General features: G+C 38.6%; 1 protein-coding gene across 49 annotated transcripts in view; it reads right to left on the bottom strand.

Annotated features, from left to right (window-relative positions):
* LOC145510137 (uncharacterized) overlaps positions 1-19057 on the bottom strand; it is a 520288-nt gene that overhangs the window by 335531 nt on the left and 165700 nt on the right. The gene's annotated exons all lie outside the window — the stretch shown is intronic.

Below are 19057 nucleotides of genomic sequence, written 5' to 3'. Positions count from 1 at the left end.
GAGAGAATGGAAGCACTGCAGCCCAGGACGATGAGAGTTTCAAGAAGTCTACAATTCACAGACAGCTCAAATAAGTTAAGAACCAAAGAGAGTTTATTGACATCAGAAATTCACTGGCCACCACTCCTGGAGTATTCAGAGAGAACAGCAGAGAATAAAAATTTTAGGATAGAAGAGGACATCATAGATGACCTAATTTTAAATAGGAAAAGAGATCTTAACGAGAAATCACAAGATTAGTAAAGTTTCGACGGCAGAGCGTGGACAAAAAACTCCTGACACTGACTCATTATTGTCCACCATATTATGCTGTCCCTTTCTGTGCAATACAACTGTAGAGATGGGTAAAAGTGGGAAACATGCAGCATCAACACAAATCACTCACTGTTAGTCTAGACAAACAATTCTACTTCTCCTGTCCTTCACTGCTGCTGCTTGATTGTGACCACTATCATCAAGTCTGTACTGCTGCACTAATCTCCGCATGGATCTCCCCACTGCTTCCCATCTGTTTCCCTCACATCAGCAAATACATCACATTCCTTCTTTGCTTAATATTCTTCAAAGAATGACCAATCCATTCTGGCACTGGAACAACTGGATAAAACAAACTAATCTCTATATGGTCAAAAATATAATTCAAAGTGAATCACAGTTCTGAACACAAAAAATAAAAACAACCTTGGAGAAGGCAAATGATTTTTTAGATACAAAACATAAAGCGCTAACTATGAAAGAAAAAAGATCAATTGGACTTCATCAAAGTTAAAACCTTAATGCTGATCAAAAGACACAATTAAGAAAATGAAAAAACAAGACATAGACTGTGAGAAGATGGATTAATATGTGTGAGTGTGTGCATATAAAGCAATCAATAGTACAAAAACAAAAATCTCAATTAAAGAAACTTCACAAAAAAAGACATATGAATGGGCAAAAAACAAATGAAAAGGTGCTCTAAATTAGTAGTTATTTAGAGAAGGCAAATTAAAATTATAATAAGGTACCACTTCAAATCCATTAGAATCCTGAAAGTAAAAAAAGAATAGACAATCCAAATGTTGGAAAGTTTGTGGAGAAACTAGAACTTGAATGTACTGCTGTTTGGAGGATAAAATCCACAATTACTCTGAAATACTGTAGACAGTTAAATATACAACTATTCAAGGGAAAAGAAAATTGGAGAACAAAGCATATAATTTCAAGACTTACTATAATATTATAGTAATCAAACAGTATACTAATGGTGTAGGGAGAGACACATAAAACAATGATAAAGAATAAATAATCTACAATACATGGTATAGACCCACAATATATGGTAAATTGATTTTTTTGAGGTAATTCAGGTAATTCAGTGAGGGACAGGATAGCTTTTCAACAAGAGGTACAGAAACAAGTGGACATACATTACAAAAAATGAACTCAAAACGAATCACAAGTCTAAACATAAGACCAAATTTATAAGACTTTTAGAACAAAATCTTGTGAGCCTGGATTAAGGAAGGATTTCTTAGAAAGAACACAAAACATGAACCATGAAAGGAAAGTTTTATAAATGTAGATTCATCAAAAAATTTTTCATTGCTTTTTGAAAGATACCATCACAAAAATTGAAAATATATCCTGTAGACCATGAGAAAATGTTGGCTAAACATATACCTGATAATTTGTATATGAAAAATTTCCAGAACTAACAAGAAGATAAATACCCTAATTGTAAAAAAGAATTTTAAAAATTTGAGCAAACATTTCATCAAAAAATATAAGAATGGCACATAAGCAAATGAAAAGATGCTCAATATTATTAGCCATTAAAATGCAAATTAAAACCAAATGAGGAAAATGGCAGAGCAAGGATCTCTGAAAAATTCTCTTCTCCATAAAAACAATGGAAAACTGGCCAAAAAAAATGGTTAGAGTCAACTTTTTCAGAACTCTGAAAGTTAAACTATCTGGCAGAAATCTGCAGAGTATTTATTCAAGAAAAACAAATGAATGTCAACAAGAACACAAGCTCTGCAGCATTTCAACTTGCCCTAGTTCCATCCCCACTCTTCAGCTTCAGAGTGGCCTTGAAAGCTTCCAGGCCCAAATCATGGAGAAAAATAGTAGCCTTGTACCCATAAGAGGAGGTACTACGGGGTTAGAACTACTTCTAAGCCCTATTCTCAAAAAATTGCCATCATTTGACGTATCTGGAAGATTTCACTTGCAAGTCTATGTTTATTTGACCTGAGAACTCACCCAGTTTCTCCTTATGAGCATTTATCAAAAGGAGTTACAAGCAATTGCTTAATTTTATGGTTGTCTGAGATAGCTGATAATACAATGAACTTACAAAAAAGTTTTCCTTAAAAGGAAAAGTTGGAGAATGAGATACCCACACAGGGCTTTGAAAAGCTCTGACATATTCCTAAGAATCTAAAACGCCGCGTGCAGGCGGGATGATATGGGAGAATGGCATTGAATCGTGTAAATTATCATATGTGAAACGAATCACCAGTCCAGGTTCGATGCATGATACAGGGTGCTCAGGGCTGGTGCACTGAGATGACCCGGAGGGATGGGATGGGGAGGGAGGTGGGAGGTGGGTTCTGGAAGGGGAAAACATGTACACCCGTGGTGGATTCATGTCAATGTATGGTAAAACAAATACAATATTGTAAAGTTAAAAAATAGATAAATAAACTAATTTAAAATAAAAATAAATAAATAAATGAAATGCCATGTGCATGCATGGGACTGTCTACAGGCACAGGAAAGACTTGAGAAAGCCTCTCACTCTCACCTCTGGCTGACCTTGAGTATCTGTGCAAGCAGGAATTGAGAGGTAAGGTAGAGTTGTCAGCCACTTGGCTGAGTGTTCAAGGCATGCTCAGACATTCATACAGAGCTCCTTTTGCAAAGACTGGGAGTCATCCTGGTTCTTGGTGTTTTAAAGCAATCTCTGTCTAATCATTATCTGACCACTAAGCTAACTAAGGGGCTTCCCAGGTGGTGCGGTGGTAAAGAATCCACCTGCCAATGCAGGAGACACAAAGGACACGGGTTCTATCCCTGGGTTGGGGAGATGACCTGGAGTACAAAATGGCAACCCACTCTAGTATTCTTGCCTGGAAAATTCTATAGACAGAAGAACCTGGTGGGCTATAGTCCATGTGGTCACAAAGAGTCAGACACAAGTGAATGACTGAGCACACAAGCTAACTAAGCACTGTCTTCAGTGGTCACACTCAACAAAAATTACATATTTTACAAAAATAGGTCAGAAAACTCAGGAAACAAACAACAATAACCACAACAAACTGCAACAAGAGACCCCAGGGAGAAAAAAGAATCTGATTTCCAGAGTTGTCATATTATATTACTTAAAATATAACTCCAGTTTTCTATTAAAAAATGAGATATGTAAAAAAAAAAAAAAAAGAAAGTATAACCTATACATAGAAACAAAAATAAAATTCAATCAGGCAATTGCTGACCACATTAACACAGCAACTCCTCTTAAAATTGTACCCAAGAGAAATGAAAACACACAGCTTCATAAAACTTACATTTAAGTATTTATAGAAGCTTTATTCATATTAGCCAAAAACTATAAACAACTTAAAAGTTCATCACACAATAGAATACTACTCAGCAACAAACAGGAATGAATTAATATAGTACTAGTACTGATACATGCAACATGCACTAGTAAGCCAGAGCTTTTCACATGCTATCCCCTTTGCTAGATACCCTCCCACATATGTTCACATGGTTGGGTGATTCTCATGCTTCAGTTCTCAGATAAATAACCACCTTCTCCAAGAGACCTTCCTTGACTACTCTCAAAGTATCTCTCCTTGGTGGCTTGCCTCTGACCCTAGATTGTTTCACTCATACCATTTATTAACAATTTGTTGCATTTTGTGATCTAGTTACTTCTTTCTGCCTGTCTACAGGATAAAAGTTACCAGCCATATAAATAATAGTTCCGTGTTTTAATTTTCATGGTGTTGAGGTGTGGGCATAAAGTGTTAGGATTTGTTTTTATTAAAAAGTAACATACATCACTTTTTTTTTCTCTAAACCTGTCTCAAGCACTTTTTCATCCCCACTAGTACTAACTTTCCAAATTAAATTAGAACTTTCTACGGGTCAGTGTCAGATTTATTTATTTTCAAATGGGACTCCGTAGACACTCACTTGGTTTAATTTGACCTGGTAAAAAAGCCCTACAAGTCCCCAAATTATCCAACTGACCTGCTAGTATGTCAGAGTATCAGAATCCCCAACATTAGAAAACTTTGTTGGGTTTAAGATTAAATATCACTAGCTGCACAAACTACTAGATATAAGATGAATTAGATATAAGGATGTAATGTACAGTATAGGAAGTACAATGATTATTTTATAACTTTAAATGGAGTATAATCTATAAAAATATTGAATCACTATGTTATATACCTGAAACTAATAAACCATTGTAAATCAACTATACTTTAGTTTTTCAAAAATTGCTAGAAGGCCCCTGTGGAAATATAAATATATTCTCTGGGTGTATAAAATATTGTCATATAGGTGTAATTATTAACAACATTTTTTACTCTTAAAAGTGTTCCGGTTTTCATCAACAAAAAGACAGCCTATGGAATGGGAGAAAATATTTGCAAACCGTGTGACTGCAAGGGGTTAATATTCAAAATATATAAACAGCTTATAAAATTCAATATCAAAAAAGCAAACAATCCAGTCAAAAAATGGGCAGAAGATCTAAACAGCCATTTTCCCAAAGAATACATACAGATGGCTAACGGGCACATGAAAAGATGCTCCACATCACCAATCATTAGAGAAATGCAAATCAAAACTATAATGAACTATTATCTCACACTGGTCAGAATGGCCATCATCAAAAAGCCTACCAACAATAAATGCTGGAGAGAGTGAGGAGAAAAGAGAACCCTCCTACACTGTTGGTGGGATTTAAATTGGTGCAGTCACTATGAAAAACACTATGGAGTTTCCTTGGAAAACTAAAAATAGAGCTACCATTTGATCCAACAACCCCACTTCTGCATATTTATCCAGAAGAAATGAAAACTCTAATTTGAAAAGATACATGTACCCCAAAGTTCATAGCAACACTATTTACAATAGCCAAGTCATGGAAACAACCCAAGTGCCCATCAATGGGTGACTGGCTTAAAAAGATGTGCTATATATATATATATATATATATATATATATATATATACACACACACACACACACACACACACACAATGGAATATTATTCAGCCATAAAATGAATAAAATTTGCCATTTGCAGCAACATGGATGAACTTAGAGAATAGCATATCATATCAGACAAAGAAAAAATACTATATGATATCACATATATGGAATCTAAAAATAATACAAATGAATCTATACACAAAACAGAAACAGACTCACAGAAATAGAAAACAAATTTGTGGTTAGCAAAGGGGAGAGGGAATGAGGGACAAGTTAGGAGTATGGGATTAACAGATATAAACTAGTACACATAAAATATTTAAGCAACAAGGACTTACACAGGGGATTATATTCAATATCTTACAGTAATCTATAATAGAATATAATTTTAAAAAATAACTACTTCGCTGTATACCTGAAACTAACACAATATCATAAATCAGCTATACCCCAAATTTTTAAAAAACTCCCGGTTTGGACACTAAATTCTATGGTCACCCAACCCAGCAGGAAACCTAATTGACACAGTGGCATACAGGAGAGGTAAGTGGTAGAAACTGAGACAGGTGGCTAGCAAGTAATATATGTGCATAAAGATAACAGGAGGTGCCAGGGACACAGGAAGGCATAGGAATGGCAAATGGTAGGCAACAAAAGGCAACAGACAAAATACACTCCTTTACAACTTCATCAGGTACCAATTCAGCCTGCAACACTCCAAAACTCATCCACCTTTCCTTGAGGCAAAAAGATTAGCACTAGTCTTGTCCAGAGGAAAATTCATACATGCTTGCAATTTATGTTCAATACAGAATCTTTGTTTATTCTGGAAAAGGAATTAGAAACTTCTCTTTCAACACTATAATCCTTTGGCCTAATCATCTTCCAGCAATAGCTGAAACAGTGTACAGGGTAAGTGCTGAGGGAGGGCTGACAGGGAAATCCTTTGTGAGTCAGGCATGCAGTCAGATTCAGTATCAAACACTGGCTAGACAGTGCCAGTTTCTCAGTCCCTCTGGGAATGTGAGTGCAATTCACAGCAACGCCTACCTCAAGGTTCCCTGGCCTGACAAGCTCACTCTTAGCATCTACTAAGCTGGACTGGTCTGTGGAGGAAAACTCCTTTTCAGACTTATCTTTCACCTGAGCCTAGAAAAGAATCTTCTTCTTGTGACCTCCAGCCATGACTATAGGCAGGAGGTGTAAAACCCAGGGCCCATTACCCAGTAAAACATTTCTAGGTGTTTCCATTCAAGATCTGCCATAGAAAGGCTGAATTTACCTCTTGCTCCATTCTCCACTAGCCAAAAGAGCAATAAGCAATCCCACCCCGAGCTGTTTCACACCTATATTCACCATATACCAGGCAAAGGGGGAGAAAAAAATTCATGGTCTTCATGAACTATAGAAACTTGTACCCAGAATATGGTCACTTGGCAGCTGTTTGGATTCCCACATTTTCTTCCACCCTAGCTGGGTTCTACCTCAGAACTGTTTTCCAAGTGGCAGCTTGTGTTTATTCTACTGGGCTTTTGGAGAACTTAGGATAAAAGAAAAATCAACAGTGTAGTTAGGCACATTGAAAACCATATGCTTCCTAAAACTGCATATGTGATGTAGTTAAGATGTAAAGAAAGATATGCAAAAATAAACATCTGCCAACTTCATTACTTACCTAGACTAGAAAATTCAAAAAGCCTATGTTCATAAGCAAAAAATACAGCATGCCTTAAATTTCACAGATTGTTAAAGCTGAAACAGCTCATTCAAGTGTTGCAAATTCCAATTCCAATGGGGCATAGGCAGGTAATACAAAGGAGTGAAGTGGGCCAGGTAGGGCCTTGGGAACTGGGAGGTGGGGGTGATCCCTAAACAGGTGAGTTCTCCTGACTTTTTCAATATTGTTCAGTCATTCAGATTTATTTAAAAATACTGTATTGGCCAAACGATACACATATACTTAAAGATTTGATCCATGGACTTTCAATTTGAGACCTCTGTTCTAGAAAGATTTCATAGCTGATAATGTGATATAAAGGAAGATATTTTCTCAGAGTCCCGGATTGTGAATCCTAGATGTGTCATCAAGACTCAGTTTTTCTAATTCTCACCCTAATACTCCTTCTCCTCATTCTGATATTATATGCACTACCAAACACAAGAAGTTCCGTACACAAGTATTCAGATGATCAATTTCATTGTGTGTTTGTCCTCATTATTTTTCATTTGATGTCAAGATCCATTCTGCGTCCTTCTTTACCTCATGTCACTGTGTCTCAGGGGGTGACTTTTATGATCTATGTCAATGGGTCCTTTGTTCTCTGGTTTTTAGTTGAGTTAAGCCAATGAGAGGCCTCAACAGGAGTTCAGGGGGAAGGTAGGAGGAACTTGGTATGTTTCTCTACACTAAAGGCTCCTATGAGGCAGCATGCTCCACAGAGCTTCTTTATTTAGCTTATCTGGGTTTCAGTAACCACACCTTCTCCTTGCCCCTTCAGGTTTAGGGGTGGTAATGATTCCCCATTATTGTTAGGTCCAGGGTGCTGCATCCTTCCTTGTTGGGTTCCCCAAACTCTATCCACAAGTTATAAATAGTCCCTTTATTAAAATCTCTTCAATTATCAGTTGAAACAGTGCGGACAACCATCCTGGTTCATCAGAGACCCTGTTTTAGCCCTGAAAATTCTGTGTTCTGGGAAGTCCCTCAGTCCTGGGCAAAGTGAGATAGCTGGCCAACCTATATACAAGTTCTATCTGTATATTTCAAAATCTTCTGCTTCTTTTATCATACCATTCCTCCTCTCACATCTTTAACCATTTCAAATATTCTTATTTTATAGTCTCTTGCAGTTTTGGCTATTATTTCTCATTCTTGGGGTACTAACTATCCTTTTGCTGCACCTGCTGGCTCTCTCTCATGGTGGTTAATTTTCTTTTGTGAGTTCTTCGGGCCTTGAGTTGTAAAAACATCCCAAATAAAATAGTTTTACAATTGTTTGGGTTGTACCCTGGGTGTCTAATTGACATGAGCAGTTTGTGCTAACTCAGAAGCATATACTTGGATACCATACCCGCTATGTACCACAGACCTGGGGTTTTAGTTTCCTGGATATAATTTTTCTTATTTTAAACCATGGTCTTAGACAGGTGGTAATCTTGGGTGTCAGGTCCCCAACCCTCAGCTCTTAAAGCCTCTATATGGATCAGAAATTCTGCTGAAATGCCAGTCCTCCATGATTATCCTGGCTTTGATTTCTATCTTCATTTCTTGCACTGGGAGGTTTTTCTGTCTTTCATGTCAGAGTGTTTTATAAAATTCTATTTTTTATTCAGTCTTTCTATAAATTTGCTTTGTCATACTGTCAGAACCAAAGACCACTTGGAAATACTGAAGTTCATACCCAGCATAAACTGGAGACAGCCTTATGTGATTTTGCTTCCATGCTTGCAGAGTCAGTAACAGAATTCAGCTGATGACTTGAGGCCAAAATGTAGCACGTCTGAGGGGACCAGACTTGGATACCTAACCAAGTGTGAGTCACTTCTGATGTTAATCTGATCTCATTTAAGGCAGCCTCCACCATGAGGCAAGTTGGAAATGAAATATTCATTGCCCATTCAATATTACCTCATTTGTATGTCCAAGTGTTGACAAAAGAGAAACCTTTGCCGTCTACTTTATGAGTAATTGTAAATTAATATGCAACCCTGCACCTATTCTAGTGAGAAGAGAGTAACTTAGATTTGCCAACTGTTCAACAACATGGCCTGGTTTCAGTTGCAGATGTCACCCATCCTGTTTCCCACTGTTGAAAATTCAGAGGAATAGAGAGACTTACTTAGAGAAGCAATCTTGAATAACATAATAAAACCTGGAATCTAAAATCTTAAATAACCAAGGTTAAAATAAATATTGAAGATCATTGCCTTATTTAATAGATGAGGCCCAACTTCTATTTCAGGTTTAGACAATCTTTCAAACTCTTCCAAGCACAGTTACAGCATAGCCAAACACAGTCATTTTTGCTCCTGCAGCTGCTTTCTCCTTATGTGGCTTGCTGGCTTTTTTTTCACTTGAGGAGTTGTATTGAACAGATGCTGGAATGTTCGATAGCTATACAGATCTAGCAGGCAGAATTAGAGTGCAATATCCATCAGCATGACCTAGGGCCCAAAGATTCTCCATTTGCCTAACATATTAGGCCCTGAGGTTCCCTGGGGGCTCAGTTAGAAAGGAACCACTCAGAGCTTTGACACTTAGCAAATGCCAACTTGAAATTCCAGACATGCCTCCCAACAGGTAGGCTGTTGGCACAAAAACCAGGCCCCCACAGGACAAAGCAGGTGCCCCTACCATTCCCAGCCGGAGCTCTCTATATGGGGAATTCAGTTCAAGTCAAGAGCTAAGAGTGGGAGGTCACCTCTATGAATCCAGTTTCTTCATTCAGTAAAAGGGGCAGGACTAGTGAAGAGGATCCCAGAGGAGTAAGGTAATGTGGTTGTGAGGCTCACAGTAAAAGCATTAGTAATAATGGGAAAAAGAAGAAATGGTCATGATAAAACTAGCATTCTTTTTTTTATTTTATTTTTTTATACACAGATGACACCACTTTTTTTTTTTTTTTTTTTATAAATTTATTTATTTTAGTTGGGGGCTGATTACTTTACAATATTGTAATAGTTTTTGCCATACATTGACATGAATCAGCCATGGGTTTACATGTGTTCCCCTTCCTGGACCTCCCACCCACCTCCCTCCCCATCCCATCCTTCTGGATCATTCTTCATATCCTTTGTATCCCTTATCTTACAGAATCATTAGCAAAAAAGTATGTTATGTCATATTCTGGGGACTACCATAGTTCAAACATAATATTTATCTGTCTCTGTTCCTTTTTTAGGCCTGCTCCCTTCTGTTATAGTCTTAGATTTTAATAAAAATATATACCAAATACTTCTTATATAAAAACACTTGGTCAAATGCTTTATATGCATACATTTTCTCTTTTATCCTCACAATCCTATGAGGTATTATTATTCCTCATTTTATTGATAAGAAAACTGAAGTTGAAAGAAAGCTAAGTTACTAGCTCAAGGTAACACAAGTAGAGGCCACATTCAAATCCAGACTAACTTTAAAATCAGAGCATTCATTCATTACTGTGACCCTAGATCTCAAAATTTAATGCATACTCTGAGAATCTTTTAAGAAAGCAAATTTCAGTCCTCTACTCCCCAATTCTAAATCAGTAGTTCTGAGTTAAGCCCAGAAATCTTTATTCTCAACAAATATCCCAGAACTTGAGGACTCTACTTTGCCAAACCCTCACTATGCCATACTACTTCTATGACTATAATAGGTCAGGCATAAACTGGTCAGCTGCATTTTAGCCATGAAATAACAAACTAATATTGCTAAAGTCTGTTCCTCTTCTGGTTGGGATTACCCAAACCCAATAGCAATATATGCTAATGCTCACTGTACTTGCTTATTCATTGCAGAAATCCTTTTTTCTTCTCCCTGCCTATCACCCTGAGTACCAAAGTAACTGTGTTAGTTGGGACATTCATCAATGCAAGTGACAAAACCCAACTAAAATAAAGTTTACCAGAAGGGGGACTTCATCAGCTCATTGAACTGATGAGTCCAGAGGTAAAACTACCTTCAGGTATGGCTTAATCTAAATGGTCATATACAATGGTCACCAGAAATTTATCTCTCCACTGTTCAAGTTTTATTTTCCTCTGGGTTGGCCTCATTCTCAGGTATTGGCTCGCCTCAAAAGTTGATAGCCATATACAACTGTAGAGAACTAGGGAAGATAACCCTTCAGGATTTCCCCATACCCATAACTGAGTTAGGTAGGTTTGGGGGCCCTAACATTTTGGGTACTAACAAAACAAAACAAACTTGGTCCTTGATGAACATAATAGAATACACGACAGAATTATCGTGTTGAAAGGATCTTATTGAGCTTCCAGTCCATCCACTTCATTTTGACATTTAAAAAAAAAATCAACCGTTTTGAGTTAGAAAAATCAATAAACCATTCACTAAGCATGCAAATTTATTGACATCTATGGAAACAGCACTAGGAGGTTTAGAGTCCCAGAAAAAGGAGGCAGGTCACTAGAGCAATATGGTCCCCACTTTCTTTCATTGGGTGATTTATGAGAATTTCCTCAGTGATACAATATCAGAGTCAGGACTAGAGCCCAAGTCCCTCAGCCAAGGACTCTTTCTTCCATCACTGCAATTCTTTGCAGGAGCATATTCCTTCCCTATCTTGGTCCTACTTTCTTTCCTCTTTATTCTGGTTATACTTTCTGCCAAACAATGATTTTCATTGCTCATTTACTGATCAGCCAGCATTTACTGATTGCCTACCAAACATGTAAGGATGATGGGAAGGCAGCAATAAGTGAGCCAAAGTTGGTGGCCTCAAATTAACAACTTGTATGTCCTCAAGTTTCTTGGAAAATGCTACTTTCCTGCCAACTTACCTTTTTGGTCACAATTTCCCTTCAGTCTTAACAGTACATCCTCTTCCCCAGTTTTTCTCATCCCTCTAAGCCCCTTCCTTCTCATGGAGGTTGTGTGGAGACAGACTCACTCCCTTTCTCTGCTTTCCTATCCCACAGGCCCAGAGTAAGCTTTCTCAAAACTCATTCTGCACCAACTGACACCTCCTGTTAAAATTTAACAAGTGCTTAGCAAAATGATGATAAGTTTTACTGGGAATTCAAATCAGATTATTGGGCATCAATATTGCCTTCCTTCAAACTAGTGGGAAGAAGGAATGGATCTTTGTGGTATTATTTTTTAGATTACTGCAAAGGATCCTAGAGTGCTGCTTCTTGATCATGTTAATTCCCACTGTTCAGTTCAGTTCAGTTCAGTCGCTCAGTCGTGTCCGACTCTTTGCGACCCCATGAATCGCAGCACGCCAGGCCTCCCTGTCCATCACCAACTCCCGGAGTTTATCCAAACCCATGTCCATCGAGTCGGTGATGCCATCCAACCATCTCATCCTCTATCACCCCCTTCTCCTCCTGCCCCCAATCCTTCCCAGCATTAGGGTCTTTTCCAATGAGTCAACTGTTCGCATGACGTGGCCAAAGTATTGGAGTTTCAGCTTCAACATCAGTCCTTCCAATGAACACCCAGGACTGATCTCCTTTAGGATGGACTGGTTGGATCTCCTTGCAGTCCAAGGGACTCTCAAGAGTATTCTCCAACACCACAGTTCAAAAGCATCGATTCTTTGGTGCTCAGCTTTCTTCACCATCCAACTCTCACATCCATACATGACTACTGGAAAAACCATAGCCTTGACTAGACGGACCTTTGTTAGCAAAGTAATGTCTCTGCTTTTACATATGCTGTCTAGGTTGGTCATAACCTTCCTTCCAAGGAGTAAGCGTCTTTTAATTTCATGGCTGCAATCACCATCAGCAGTGATTTTGGAGCCCCCCAAAAATAAAGTCTGACACTGTTTCCACTGTTTCCCCATCTATTTCCCATGAAGTGATGGGACCAGATGCCATGATCTTAGTTTTCTAAACGTTGAGCTTTAAGCCAACTTTTTCACTCTCCTCTTTCACTTTCATCAAGAGGCTCTTTAGTTCTTCTTCACTTTCTGCCATAAGGGTGGTGTCATCTGCATATCTGAGGTTATTGATATTTCTCCCGGCAATCTTGATTCCAGCTTGTGTTTCTCCCACTGTAAATGGGGCCAAAACATCATGGAGGGCAAGTGACAGTGAACATCTCTATCTGCATGCTATAATTATGTGACAAGCAGAGTGAAGTGTTCCTGTCTCCTTGTCTTCATCCTATCATCCTCCCACCCCTCACCCCACCCCTAGACCCTCTGGAGATAAAGCATATAGACTTGTAAACTCCAAAGTAGTCAACTGAGACTCCATGCGAGTAACAAGAGTGCAGCTAGAATATCTCACCTCTTCCATAGCCTGTATCAAATTTAAGCCAAGTCAGTGGTTATATTTCACCTTCCATCTCAGTTCCTGAGGCAGTCAGAACCCCAAAGAAGAATCTCTCCAGAAAATACTAGACAGGTTAAGTCTGGACTTGACTGAGGATAGAAAGATGAATCCATATGAATCAGGGAGGTGACTGGGCTTCCATGGTTTCCAAATCTGAGTGAGCACATGATTCCTCTTGGACAATGATAAAAAGGCAGCTCCAAAGACCCATTCCCAGAGACACAATTTAAGGGAGTTGGGTGGAAGCAGTGAATTTACTTTTAACAAAATCCCTCAATAATTTTGATGCAAGGAATTATTCCCAGGGCTGACCTTTAGAAATTCTCTCCATGTTTTGTGCACCTCCCCCAGGCTGTCATTCCAAAACTCACTCCCTGATAGGCATTGGCTCTGGAAGGCTCCAGTTTAAAAGGAAACAGGTTCCCCAAGAGATAAACTGTTAACTCATTAGCAACTGCTACCCAAACAGCACAGATTCATGGGCAGATAGATGCCCTGCCCTCAGAGGGACAAACACAGGGCTGTCCAGTACTGATAAGCTACAAAGGCCTGATCATGGGCTTCCTGGGAGCAAAAATGTAGAAGAATGGGAAGGTAGGGGTGGAGGAAGGGAGATGAAGACACTGCATCCCAAGGGATTTGGAGGCAAGGGTGGAGTTCTGCCAGGAAAAGAAAAAAGAGAGAATGATGGAGATCTGGAGAAGTCAGGCAAAAGGATGGGGAGATCACAAACATAATTCCTGCTAAGTTTTATCTAGAGTACATTTTCCAGAACAGAAGAAACACCAGAGCATTTAGTTTTCACATTCTTGATATAGTACCAGGTATTTGGGAGGGGTGAGTGGATGTCGACATTAGCAATATTCATATGAATACATTAATAAATTAAAATTATCTTATTACCCTAATTCATTTTGTTTGTACATTATAAAGCATAAAGAACAAGTTTTGACAATTTCTGGAAGCAGTCATTTCATGTGGAAGGACTTTGTACAATCTATTTAATGCAACTGTGCATTATATTTTACAAGCTCCCATTGGTGTCCTGTCAGTACCTCATATTTATAAAATTATTTTATTAAATAACTTTGGAAACTTCTGAAGTCCAAGCACTTCACTTCTTCAAACCCTCTTGTTTACACACATCCTGTCATGGGAAATGCTATTCCACCAGCAGTGACAGCTCAGTTTGCTGTTAGAAAACTTCACTGGGTGGAGCATTGTCCCTTATGTGTCTAAACATCACAATCAGTGGTAGGTTTGTGAAACACAAGTTTCTGTCTCAGTAGGTCTGGAGTGGGGCTAAGAGTGTGTACCTGAGACAAGTTCCCAGGTGCTACCCCTCCAGGGCCACAGCTGAGAACCACTAGCCTAACCTCATCCACCTCATAATTTCTACTTTCTCTTCCCTAACTCTGATTCCCAGGATGATCAAACAAGTCTAATTCATTTTTCACTGCAAAGAACTTCAAATATGGGATTTCAAACATGCCTGTTCCCACAGCAACATAAGTATAAAAGTACCCACTAGGTCCACAGCATTGTCCTTGCTTACTCCCAGTGACTCTAACAGTGCTGGCAACTTAAGTGTGCTTGCAACAAAGAGTTGTTGATTGACTGGCACACAGTAATTGCTATATAATTGTTGCCCATTATTCTTATTACTTCTGAGGAATAAAAATCTCACAAGATAGACCTTCCTTCTAAAGAACCTATAAAATGCATTCTAACTTTGTCTTCTATGGTTCCAAACTTCAGTAGGGCCTAGAGTCAAAGAAGGCACGTTTACCTAGGATAGGGGGTTTCTAGAATTTTACAGGATTGTGTCACTCTCCATCTCTTTAAAGAATGGGGTCACAAAAGGAATAAAGTGATATTTTAACCAAAGGATGTTTTTATTCTTTAATTTCCTTCATTTAAAAAAATTTATTGGAGTAATTTGTTTTACAACTATTTGTAGTTGTGTTAGTTTCTACTGTATAGTAAAGTGAATCAGCAATATACATATATATATATATATATATATATATATATATATTCCCTCTTTTTAAAATTTCCTTCCCATTTAGGTCACTACAAAGCATCGAGTAGAGTTCCCCGTGCTATACAGTATAGTTTCTCACCAAAGGACTTTCTTATTGAGTAGAGGAAAAAGAACACAACTCAGCAATCAGATGGGATATGGAAGAGTAGAACCAGTACCCCATAGGAGATGTGCTCCAGATATCCTAGTAGTAATTTATCTCTCATTAACTCCCCACAGCTGGAAAAAAAGCAATCATGCAAAGGGCCTGATATGATAGTAGTGTTTCTGACTCATGGCCTTCTGAGGGGAGTGAAGGCCTCTACTTGGTCTCATTCCTTATTACGGGTCTTCCCAACTTAGGCCTGGTTTTTCTCCATCAGTAATGAAGTTGATTGCACCCTGTAACTGGCCTCAGTGCTCCCCAACCAAGTGCTTCCATTTGAGGAAGAAAAAATAAAAAGCTTTTGAAATGAGTAACTCTAAAAGTAACTCATTTTTGTCCTAATGCATGCATAGGATTTTGAGAGTTAAATGGAAAACTTCCTTTTTACAGCCCTTCCCAGGCTCAGGAACAAGTTATTCCAAAGCCATCACAGACGACTGCCTCAGCAAAGAGACAAAAACAGAAGAAACTATTGCTATAATTATGACTAATTACAATCGCATGATTCCATTTAATCTCCACATAAGAAGTTCACCAAATGGAGAATGCCACTGATCCTCTCTGCCTGAGCCAATTAGATATTTTGGTCCAATCCAGAACAGTTGCCCAGCCTTTGCCAGAATGAAATTGTGTTCAGAATTTTATTTTTACTGCCTCTGAGGCATCCCAGATTTTAACAGGACGTTGGAAACCATCCATTTGTAGCACATCTGCTCCAACAAGATCTGCATATTTCAAAAATCATTAAGAAGTTAATACTGAAACCCATTTTAACTTTCTCTCCAATGACAAGTTGTTTTTAAACATTCAAGTGTTTAGATTTCTTTCGAAAGATGGAAATGATTCTTTAATACCTTAGAATTTTGGTCAACAAAGTCTAGGAAGAAAGAGATTTTAAGTGACATCTCAATTTTTGTCATCTCATTAGTCAGTGGAATTGGGTTTCTGATCACTGCTCTTCTAATTGACCAGTGGTGGACTGTTGCTCTCTGGGGTGTTGTAAGATTCCATGAATCTTGCTCCCAGCCCTCCAGGGATTTAAATAGACTGCAGCCTTTCACTGCCTGTGATATCCCTGGGCCTCAAAATCATGAGCGGCAGAGGGCCTCTGCCATTGTACTACCCTGTTACCTGAAGTGAGTTATTTATCCCCTTATACCTTCCAAATTCTCAGGGTATAAGATGAATAAAACACTACCTGCCTGAAAATTTGATGTGAGGCAGGTCAAGAAGCAACAGTTAGAACTGGACATGGAACAACAGACTGGTTCCAAACTGGAAAAGGAGTATGTCAAGGCTGTATATTGTCACCCTGTTTATTTAACTTCTATGCAGAATACATCATGCAAAACGCCAGGCTGGATGAAGCACAAGCTGGAATCAAGATTGCTGGGACAAATATCAATAACCTCAGATACGCAGATGACACCACCCTTATGGTAGAAAGTGAAGAGGAACTAAAGAGCCTCTTGATGAAAGTGAAAGAGGAGAGTGAAAAAGTTGGCTTAAAGCTCAACATTCAGAAAACTAAGATCATGGCATCTGGCCCCACCACTTCATGACAAATAGATGGCAAAACAATGGAAACAGTGAGAGACTTTATTTTGGGGGGCTCCAAAATCACTGCAGATGGTGACTGCAGGACTGCAGCCATGAAATTAAAAGATGCTTGCTCCTTGGAAGAAAAGCTTTGACAAACCTAGACAGCATATTAAAAAGCAGAGACATTACTTTGGCAACCAAGGTCCACCCAGCCAAAGCTATGGTTTTTCCAGTAGTCATGTTGGGATGTGAGAGTTGGACTATAAAGAAAGCTGAGCGCCAAAGAATTGATGTTTTTGAACTGTGGTGTTGCAGAAGACTTTTGAGAGACCCTTGGACTGCAAGGACATCCAACCAGTCAATCCTAAAGGAAATCAGTCCTGAATATTCATTGTAAGGACTGATGCTGAAGCTGAAACTCCAATACTTTGGCCATCTGATGCGAAGAACTGACTCATTAACCTGAGTTAATGAAAAGATCCTGCTGCTGGGAAAGATTGAAGGTGGGAGGAGAAGGGGACGACAGAGGATGAGATGGTTGGATGGCATCACTGACTCGATGGACATGAGTTTGAGCAAGCTCCACGAGTTGGTTATGGACAGGGAAACCTGGCATGCTGCAGTCCATGGAGTCACAAAGAGCTGGACAAGACTGAGCAACTAAACTGAACTGAGAGTTACAATATGTGCTGTTCCAGGGCTGAGCAAGGCAGTGCCCAAACAAAATTGTTTATTTGTTCATTCAACTAAAATTTAAGCACAAGAGTGACTGCACAATATACAGGCTCTGCTTTCCTGTCTGTTATGTTCTAGTAGAGAAAGGGGATATGAGTCAAATAATTATTCAATTTAGTTAGAAAAAAAGATAAAACAATAATAAAGCAAAATTTAAAGCAGAGGAACTCTCAGTGAGGTGGAGATAGGGCCAGAGGAGAGGGTCAGGGCAGAGATCAGGGAAGGTTGAGGAAGTAACACTAGAACCAAGATATAAAAGATGGGGGTGCTGAGAGGGAGTCTGTTGGAGGCAGAATCAGGAAAGGAGGACCTCAGAGAAAACAATGAGGAAAGATGGCAGAGATGGGGCTGAATTAATCACCAGCAATTTCACATAAATTATTAGCAAGCTTTCTTCAGTGCAGCCTTTGATTTGGATATCAAAATTTTACAAGTATGTCTTAGAAACAAACTTTTAACCTTGTTATGAAATAAAATTTATTGACAGGAACACTTCATGATCCATTTCACTAATTTCTCTGAAAAACTAATTTATGTGAAAGAGAAAAAAAAAAAAGGAAGGAAAAGATACACAGTTACCTAGCTAAGATAGTACGGAATGAAACCATTGTAATTTATCATAAATTATAAGGAGTAGACTTGGAGTTGAGCAATGATCTAAGACAGAGGCTTATTGCTGGTTGTGTTAGCCTAAGCAAGCCATTTAGAGCTGTCCCCTGGTATCAGTAGGAGATTGGCTCCAGGACCTCCCTAATTCCCATATTAAATCCAAAGACGTGCAATCCCTTATATAAAATGGCATAGTATTTGCTTGTAACCTATACATATCCTCCCGAATGCTTTAAATTATCTCTAAATTACTTATAATACCTAATACAATGTAAACGCTAGGTAAATAAGTATAAACAAAATGCAAATGCTATGTGAACTCAAGTTTTGCTTTCTGGAAATTTCTGGAACCTTTTTTTTCAAATATTTTTGATCTGTAGTTGCTTGAATCTGAGGATTCAGAACCTGTGGATATGGAGGGTAACTGTACTCAGGGTTTTCTCTGTGCCAGACAGTGTGCCAAGTGCTTATGTGACATGTATCACTGAATTTTCACAACAACCCAGGAAGCTACCCAATGTCCTCCTCCTTCTCATCCTTATCATCATCATCATCATCTGCCCTTTACAGAAGAAGAGACAAGCTTAGAAAAATTTAGTAGCAGGCCCAATTTTATATAAGTAGTAAATAATAAAGCTCGCATTTTAATCCTGGCAACTAGCTCCCAAATCTGCACTCTTAAAGCCACAGTAGAAATCATTTGTTCTGTCTTGCCTGGAAGGTGGTTGTGAAGATGAAACAATCATGAACGT

This window comes from Giraffa tippelskirchi, chromosome 6, assembly GCF_054371585.1.
Source record: "Giraffa tippelskirchi isolate mGirTip1 chromosome 6, T2T-mGirTip1v1.2.pri, whole genome shotgun sequence".
Lineage (NCBI taxonomy): Eukaryota > Metazoa > Chordata > Mammalia > Artiodactyla > Giraffidae > Giraffa > Giraffa tippelskirchi.
This window is presented reverse-complemented; position numbering and strand designations above follow the sequence as displayed.